We start from the raw sequence: 9857 nt of genomic DNA on the forward strand, positions 1-9857 counted from the left end.
ACGAGTATCTTTAAACAATGTCTCTTATTGTTGTGAAAATGTAATAGTCTGCAAAGTAAAAACAGTCGGACAGACAACAAACAGCAAGCTCTCTTTGACAACTGATCCCGTGTTATTAGTCAGCATAAGCCACACTCCTCAGAAGCTCTTTTAGATTCAACTTGACGTGCAGATAGGTGGCAGCAGAGAGCTTTGAGGCCAAAGCTGCTGATGGCCGCAGCGTCTGCTGCTAAACAATAAAAAATGTCTTTTATTCCATGCCAGTTCTGTCTTGGTATCATTTTTGGGACGGCCACACAAGTGACACATAAAGACAAGGAAAAAAGGAGAAGAAAAAATAAAGAAAGACCAAACGGCTGCTGTTCTGATACAGTGAGTAAATATGCTTTAAATTATTCAATCTAAGAGGAATTTGTTGTGTCTCAAATGCTGAAGTCCAAAGAAAGAAATGATTGTTGTTTTTTTTTTTCTTCACTAATTTATCAACTTCATCATGCAATGATTGTGATCTTGCCTGCACATACTGCGTTCTGGGGAGTCTTGCAGTAGTGTCAGCATTTAGGCTCAGGGGAGTGATTTAAGGAGGCATGGCATGCTCATCATGCCCCCCACGCCTGACTGTTCCAGTTTGCTCTCAGAGTGTATGCAAACAAATAAAAGAGGAGAAACTTTTTAATTAGCTGCAGGGCAGAGCCTGACAGCTCGTATTGTCAGTTATTACACAGTAACCAGGTATTACTCTAAATATTTGGAGCGCTGTAAGGTAGAAACCACCAGCATGGGATCAGAGGTTATTGTTTTTTTCCTCTCAGTTTTGGCAAAATTGCACAGTGCCAACTTTATAGTCAAAACAACAATTAAATGTATAAAATTAGCCGATGAAAAATGACTGAGGTCCTAACCTCAGTTACTGGCAGTTTATTGAACAGGCCCAATGTTGCAACATACTTTATTGTGTCACTGCTTGCCCTCAGTCTGGCACCTTGAAACAATGTTGATGCTGACCTAAAGGTCGCAGAGGTCAGCTTAAATCATCGAACTGCAGTGCGACTGTGACAAGCCGGGGATTACTGTTAAATTTAGCTCATGAAAAACACAAAACGCACACAAATAAAAAAAAAGAAGTGCAACATATAATTGTTCTTCAAAATAAGAAAATAAGCTTTCATCTTAAAATGATATGTAATTATTCCTAAATATTTATTTTAGGTGTTATTCAATGTTATCTGACGGCATAGCCACTCACAAACAAAAACCAACTGAATCTCTAATTCCTTGGTAATGGCAGTGGCATACATGTTTTGAAGATTAATACATCTAAAAATAAATATAATAAAAAGTAAGAAGCTAATAATGAAGAATACAAATCTCATGACATGTGTTTGATATGGCATTTCACAAGTGGCATATCCCACAAACCTTCACAAGAGCAGCAAATTACTAAGTATAAACACTATTAGTTAGCAATAAAGAAGGAATTCATTTTATGTTTCTAAGTATTTTGAGCTAAGAAACACAACATATGACAACATTCAGCTTTATAATTTTTTTCATACTGAAATATTATCATATTTTATTAACTGTTTTAGTCTTATTTTTAATAAACGCAAATACATAGTCTATAAAGAAACATTAGGGAGACATTATGCTGCATTCTTTGCTGCCTTAATAATTAACCACCATTTAATAAATCAGCTTTGAAGAGCATGACCTAATTATTTTTCACCGACTCTGATCCTGACCCCAAGATTTTTGTGCTCACTGCCATGAAAAATCCCTACTTATAGTGTGAACGTGTGAGGGCCTTTATGCCTGATGGGACGATTGTTTGCTCAAAGGCAGCCAGATCATCGGGCTCAGGCTTAAGCTTCCAGTGCTTTAAACACAATAAATGACATAACAGTGAACGCTTCTTTTGGACGGATGATGATGAATCATCTGTTATAGTGTTTCAATTATATAATTATATATATTATATTGAATAATATTATATATATTATATTGAAACACTTATATATATAAGTGTTTCAATAATTATCCTGATTAGTTGTTTCTCTCTTTTTTTATTATTTAAATTTTAATGTGTTGAATAATCAGTAATAATCAAACAAGATTTTTTTTACACATCATGTAATTCTGATCTAAATCTTTTTGGGTCAACACATAAAAATATGTGAAATCGTTAATAGTATTCTTGTTAGGATCACACGGAAGATGCATTTTTACTTTGAATGATCAGAAAATTTAGACTTCAGTGTTTTAGTTTTTGGTAAAACGCTGATCCAGTGCAGTTACAGGATTTCATTAAATGTGAGATGTTTGGTGTAGTCTTCTCCTGACATTTGCCTGAGTTTGTACAAAAACCAGGAACAAGGAGTGGAATTTGACGTGGCCCCAGGAAGCACCTTGAATTACTTTGAGTGTACAGAAGCCTGTATGAGAGGAAAGCAATTTTTTTTTTTTTTTTTGCGCCGCTCTGTTCATTTAAAAACATTGAGAGGAGAACCGTGTTACAAAGGTTTGGGATGATAGGCCTGTAGCAGATTTTGTTTTACCGTCAGAGCAAAGCAGTTCCTGTTGTAATAAATAAAATAATTTAATTATCTATAGAAAACGAATCAGAAACACCTTAATGTAAATTTGGGTGAATATTGTTTTTAACTTATGCATCTCTTTTCAATTTTCTTTGAAAGAATAACGTGATCATAACTGTAAAACTTTACATTTGCATTATTTTTATCGTTAATAGATATTTATAGTCTAAAAATGTCTATTGACTATAACAACTCTCTTAAAATACTGGGTCCCTTAGATGACTGATCAACATCTCACTAATTATTTTAATTTAGGGGCATTGTTCAATATATTAAGTAAGACCTTAAAAACATTTTTACATCGTCTTGCTTTTTAAACAAATGTTTCCACTTTAATGTCTAAGGAAGTTACTTGATTATTTTTTAGGAAAATCTAATTTAATCTATGTGAAGATTTAGCTGTAACATGCACACATTAATACAGCTATAATCTCATCGTTTCATGTTTTGCAGTGCATTCACCAAATTGCTAAACATTAAAGAGGGAAAAAAATATATATTTTCTTTTACAGCTGGATTTATAGTTAGCTATTAAATAATCTTGAGAGCAAAGCAGCAACATGCTTTTCATGCAAAACATCAAGCACCTTAAATTTAAATCAGGGTTGCAATACTTAATGCAAACTAGGGCACATGATCCAAAAATGTCAATATTTTATATCTAGTTATATATTTTTTCTAATGACAAACATTTAAAATACAAACATTTACTCTTTTGTTTGGACAAACAAAATTTACTCTGTTGTTTGGATTTTTTTTGCCATCAGTGTGCTTCCAAGAAATAAAAACTGGACAGTAATTTTTCTACAAACATTTAGCAAAAACATTCAAGTATATGTAGAACTTGATAATATATGTTGAAATGTATATGTTTGTCTTAAATATTATGACAAGAAATTAGCAGACATTCTCAAATAAATATGTTTTTTTTTCTTTTTAATTGGACAGTTTTTCAAATTATTTTTTGTCTGCTTTGTGTATTCCGCCATAATATTGTTTGAATCTCCATTTGCATGCATATCAGTTGTATTTATTTTGTAAAAGGTGTTATTGTCTTTTATTTGTGTTCTTTTCCCTTCTTGATCAATTTTCTCCTAAAACAGTTATTTTATTCTCAATGGCTCTATCTTGAATTAAATGAATCATAGAATGATTAAAAAATGTGATTTAAAAATTCTTTACCGCAAGCTTCAAACTGGCTTCAATAAATATACAAATAAATGAATAAATAAATAAATCAACATTTCAGGGACAATGTGACTTCTGTAATGATACGTACACATTTTTGTGCATAAATTAATTTTACATACGGTTGCTGTGCTGTTTGTTTTCATGCATGTCCGAAAGAGTTAGAGAAATGAGGGGTGAGGGATCCGACAGGCTGTGTCAGCAGGGTTGGATTTAGGACTGCATAACGAAGCATCTATGCAGACTAAACAGAGACCGCAATGGACTTACACAAACACACACCTCACACTTGTCCTCTTCCTTGCTCTTGGCCTACGGAAGACATTGTACAAAACTGAAACAACACAAAAGCATCCTGAACTCTGATTTTGGAATAGGCTGTAGCCTATAATTTTAGTTACAGTGGATTTTTGAGCTGCGAATTCATTTGTTAGCGTGACGCTTTTTTTATACATTAAAAGATTAAACTATGAAGAATTAAACTATGAAGTTCCTTCAATATGCTTTGTATCAACATTTCAGATGATCCCACAGATTTAGTTCTGAATCTTGGATAGACCAAACAAAAATAGGAATTTACTTTCAGTGAAATCATTCTTGTATTTATTTGAAGGCACATTTAGATTCACTGTGATGCAGAATCATCCATTTTCAAACAGACATCTGAAGCCTTTGGGTCAAAACTGACTTCAGTCAGATTTTCATCTGCCTTGAGAAGAAACTCTGAAAGTATAATCCCACATTATGATGCGGCCACCACCATAGTTCACTGTAGTTGTGCTGCTTTGGTAATGTATGGTGTTGGTTTTGTGTCAAAGTTACCATTTGAAGTTTTGGCTCAAAATTTAATAAATAAAAAATAAAATTCTACATTATTTCACTAGGATTTCTCCTTAGTCCAGCTGTTTAGTGAATCCAGGTGACTGTTGTAACATGTAGAACAAATGTCATTCCACTTAATCTTTCTCAACTACACATGACCATGTATTGATCGTGATGATAACATTTGTGTTTATTTTACATCACACAAAACATGAGAAACAACATGTAGGACACAAAACTGACCAATCAGGCCTTCCTGCATTTCTCGTAGTGTTGCTTTCCTCTGCCTGGTGACCCCCACGAACACTCTGATTCTTTTTGTTTTGTTTTTCTTCTTTCAATTTTCTGAGAATGTACCGTTTTCATAGAACTGCTGTTGTTTGCTATTTCCTTCAAGTATTGATGCCCATCTTCACTCAGGCATGAACAAGCAATAAATAGACAGACAGACAGACTCAGTTTATGCTGTTCTCAGGACTCCCCTCTTCCGCACTGAGATATCTGATGCTTCTCCAGGTATGTGTTGGAGCCCCCTCTCCAGAGTGGGGGTCACCGGCCCGAGTGCTCCACTGACCACCGGTACCACTGCTGCCTTCTCTAGTCATTCTCTTTCTTCCAAGACATTGTGTTTTTCCACTTTCTCCTCTTCACTTTTTTTTTTTTGGACATTTTCATAATTTGGGATGAACATTTGACTTCTTTTTAATTTATTGCCGAATGACACATTTTTAAAACAAAAATATCTAAATGATCCAGAAAAGCAAATATCAGAAAAAAAAAAAAAAAATTGAGATTGGAGAGATTTTGTACTTTTTGACAACTGATTTGAATTTGAATTTATTTTATAAGGGGCAGTGCGTATTAATCAACATGGGTACATTAAAGCAACCATGTAAATATTCCAGATTTAGCCATTTTCCCCCTGTCAGCGCTTCCAGGCAGCGCTTCCAGGGGCCTGGCTCCTCGGTGCAACCGACCCGGCTCTGTCTGGAGTCAAGTGACTTTTCTGGGAACAACACATTGTACTCGGTGACATGGAAGACTGGCCCTGGATGAGGTTCTTCACTCCCCTCTCTTCAGCTTTGTTTTGACTTGCATGCCAGCTCTGTGACACCCAAGGAGTGGATACTGGGCATGCCAGGCAGGAGATGCCTTTGAAAGGACAGATGTTCCTTAGCTTAACCTGCCTCTTGCCTAAACTGCTACTCTCCTTCTCTGTTGTATATTTGCTTTAGCTCTATAAATAACCAACTGGTGTAAGTCACATAAAAATGTAACTGATGTTCTGTTGACCTCCGAGCTCCTTGTCTTCAGGAGCAAAAGAGGAAACTTAGGCTGTGGAAAGGTTGGCTGACTTGGTCATGGTAAGTGAATTTGGGCGCACGCAGTGAAAACACCTATTTTCTCGATGTAAGGACTGATCTGGATGGCTGATCTGGCTCAGAGGTCCTTAAAGGAAGCGTGCATTTTGGCGTCTGATGAAGCATGATTGGCTCAAAGCAGGTCAGCAAGGCCAAATATATACAGGCCTTGGAAGGAAAATTTAGTATACTTTTCTAAAATTAAAATATATATTTTCAAATGTGTTTCTTATAAAAACAAGAAATACTGCAACTTTTTAAGTATCAAAACACAGTGCATATTAGATTCCAATTAAAAAGTCTTTTTTGCAAGATTTGTGGGGCTGCAGAGCATTTGCCCCCTTGCAGTGGCTGCAGGGATGAATGGGTGATTGTTCATTGGCCCTTGTGACAGCTCTCCTGGGGCCCATCAATTCACCGAGGCTCCTGAAACATCAGGTCATGGCTACCCCACGCTTGGAGGCTGCAACTTGGCCACACCGGGACGATTTTGCCCAAGTTTGAGATCAGGACCTCCAGGACGCACAGCTGGGTCCCTTAAAAAAAAAAAAAAAAAAAAAAGCCCAGCTGAATGGTTTTAGAAACACTCCAGCTCCTCTTACCACGCTCTCACTCTCCACTGAGAACACTCAGAACAACTGCAGATATCAAATATTGTTTTTTTCGTCTTTATATTCGATTTTGCCTGCCAAAGCCGCTGGAAACCATATTAAAGTATGCGTCCCATATTTTTAACCAACAGACTTATTCTGTTGAATTTTTTTTTTCTAAAATTTCCATCTTCTCTCCTCTTTCCTTTCCTCCTCTCAGGTTTTTCTTTCTCCACAGCTCCATGTTTCCCTTTCTCTCCCCAACTTTGCTCACACACGTCTTCATTTTCTCTCCTTTCCCTCCCGCAGCACCGCTATCGTGTTGTATCAATTACAGCTGACCGCCAGTCAGGTGGGTCTGCGGGAGATTTCAGATCGCAGAGAGGCGAACGGATGCTGCTCCAAAGACTCCAACCCCAGGCCCCGCTGAGGCCTTGTCCTGGGCAGCACTGAGAGACACCTGGCCAAACCACAGAAACTCTTCCAGCTGCAGACTTGCTTGATGCTCACCGCGTAGAGAATTCAGGTCAAAGGTGGAGGAATTCACTGGGCTCTGCTGCGCTATCGCGGACATTTGAGCCCATTTTACATCGCCTTGAAAAAAAGGATGTAGAAACCTTTTGAGACATTTCCACATTTTGTTGAGCTTTAACAGCAAACTTTAAGGAATTTCACTGGGACATTATGTGGTAGATCAACACGAACTAGGACGTAATTCAAGTTAAAAATAAAACATTTATGAAAGTCTTTACCTTTTATAAATAAAAATCTGATTGGATGGACATTCTTGTTTCTTCTCAAGGAAAGCTACTCCACAGCATGATGCTTCCACCTTATTCCACCTTCTGCAGCGTTATTGTGTTCCTCTAATATTTGATCAATCATTGTCTTGCCTGATGTTTTAGCTTAGGCATATTGTGGCAGGTTTACAGCTGTGCCACACTCTTGCTGTTTTCAGATGATAGATTATACGGAGCTTAGTGAGATGCTAAAATTTGGCACGTTGTTTTAAAACCAAACCTTGCTATAAATTTCTCTCTAACTTTGTCTTCCTTGGTCTCTGTGATGCTGTTTGCTTACTAATCTTCTCTTGCAAATCTCCACAGAACAGAAAGTTACATACAACTGAATTATGCAAGATTCTTTTAAAGGTAATAAGTAAATACATTCACAGGTTTCTAAATAAAAAAGCTGTTATATTTAACTTTTTTACATAAAATCCTGAAGCTGTGCATTGATGTTTTTGATTGTAATTTGACAGAGTGTCAAAAAGTTGTGTATTTCCTTTAATGCGACCAAGAATCTGTTGAAGTTTTGTCAACACCTAAAGTCCACCTCAAACAAAACAGGAGTGAACATATATATATTTTTTCAGACATCTATTCCAAAAGTACAAGTGGGAGAGGATAAGTTGTGGTGAAAAAAAAAGAAAGGCAGAGAGAACAACTGCTCTTTTCTGTCTAACTGGTTGACATAAAAGGCCACATTATGTCTGAGATTAGAGGCAATTACACTCAGAGTGCGCTTTAAGACCTTTGTTTGCCAACATGACAGGAGGGAGCAGAGGTGTAATTTGATGAGGCGGCTGCACGAGTGAGAATCTGCATTGCAGGCTCCCGATGGACAGAAGCAAAGAGAAGCCTTTGTTCACTCTTTGGACATGGTAGCTGGCACAAATTTAGACGAACACTTATCAATTTGCAATTCAATTATTAGAAGATAAAATCTTTGACTTTTTTTTACTGCAACTGATTGCATTGCAAAAGTTAATTTAAAGAGTCTTCACAGCCTTAGAGAAAACACTTTTATCTTTGCATTGTGGTCCACACAATGGATCAAAAACTCATCTCTATTGTTCCACAATTTACATTAATTCAAATGTCACAGTCGAGCAGGTTCATTCACATGTCACACATACTGTAAACATGTGACTCAGCTTTAGCCTGCGAGACGCGCAAAAGCAACACGCCACGTCTTCGAGACGTGACATCTCTCTAACTCTGGCCCAGAGCATTGTTTTAGTGAACCGAAGGTTTTCAGGACAGGAAACATGCAGCTTGTTCCAGACCAGGCGGCAGAATGGAGCACGTCTTTATTTGAGGGAAGTCATTCCGTTAATATATAAAACACCAAAGCGGTGTTTCCTTCCCCCTTACTTTCCTGGTGCTGTCCCCTTCAAAAGGAATCAGTCCTTTATACTGGGCTCACATACACACACGGGAGCAAAAGAAAAACAAACAGAGACCATTCAAATATCAACCAACGGGCCTTCTGTCTGAACCGCGGGGCTGCTGCACAGCTTGGTCCGAACACGTCCAGTGTGCAGATGGGAAGCCTTCTGAGACAGGCAATTTGAGATATGACAAGAAAAGTAAGCAATGCAATTGATATTTCTTTAAATGTTACCTAAAACTAACACAACACAGTAAACCCTGTCGTAGTTTTGGTCTTAAACAAAACAAAGAAATACAAATTCAGTTCACTGATCTTGGGCAGTAAATATTAATAGTTAGGTAAGATGTTTAATACACAGATTTAATAAAAAATGTAGCACTCAAAAATTTTTATTTTCAAGTGTGCACTATGCAAAATATTGTCCCACTTTGCTTTTTATAGAGCAACGGAGGTTGAACAAGCTAATTTTAGTTGAGTATTTTATTAGGGCTTTCTGTTTGGTTAGCTAACTTGAAGCCAACCGCTTAACTAAAATGCCTTCTCATTTTTCTAATAAGAAGGCAAATGTTCAAAACAATGTTCTAATATAGTGATCGTTGGGGCTTCCACAAAATTGCTGTTCATTTGTCTATTCTGTTTAGTAAACTGCATAACAACAGTGGTTGCATTGCAATGTGATTGACAGATTGCAGTACTGAAGACGAAAAGTAGGATTTCCCCCATGTTGCACAGCAGACTTTATAAATTAAATGTCATTACAGCCCACATCTGGTTCAGAAGGTCACAACAATCATAAAGAGACAAAAATAAGAGAGAGACAGAGAGACAGAGAGAGAGAGAGAGAGAGAGAGAGAGAGAGAGAGAGAGAGAGATGGAAAAAAAGGAAAATGTAGGGAGACCAAGAGGAATAGCAAAAACAACAGTAAGCACAACAATCCTCAAAAAATAAAGCATCGGTATTAAATGCAACATCCAATTACTTTGATCCTTGTAAGCCTCTTGAGTGTGCATGTAGTTGCATATTTTTGTAACTCCTCACTGAAGTGGACATAGACGTTGTCTGTGATAAACTGTTGGAGTGGGCAAAGAGATGGAGGAGAAGAGCAACTCCAAATATGGGCCCAGCC

The 9857-nt window shown here is 37.1% G+C and overlaps 1 long non-coding RNA gene across 1 annotated transcript; it reads left to right on the top strand.

Moving 5' to 3' along the window:
• The first annotated feature begins 283 nt into the window (after positions 1-283).
• On the top strand, positions 284-7335 carry LOC107835852 (uncharacterized). The gene is made up of 2 exons (XR_001661677.1): positions 284-372; positions 6865-7335. It is a non-coding gene; the product is annotated as an uncharacterized LOC107835852 (long non-coding RNA).
• The last annotated feature ends 2522 nt before the right edge of the window (positions 7336-9857 follow it).

The sequence above is a fragment of the Poecilia formosa genome, unplaced genomic scaffold (genome assembly GCF_000485575.1).
Source record: "Poecilia formosa unplaced genomic scaffold, Poecilia_formosa-5.1.2 Scaffold27, whole genome shotgun sequence".
Taxonomy (NCBI): Eukaryota; Metazoa; Chordata; class Actinopteri; order Cyprinodontiformes; family Poeciliidae; genus Poecilia; species Poecilia formosa.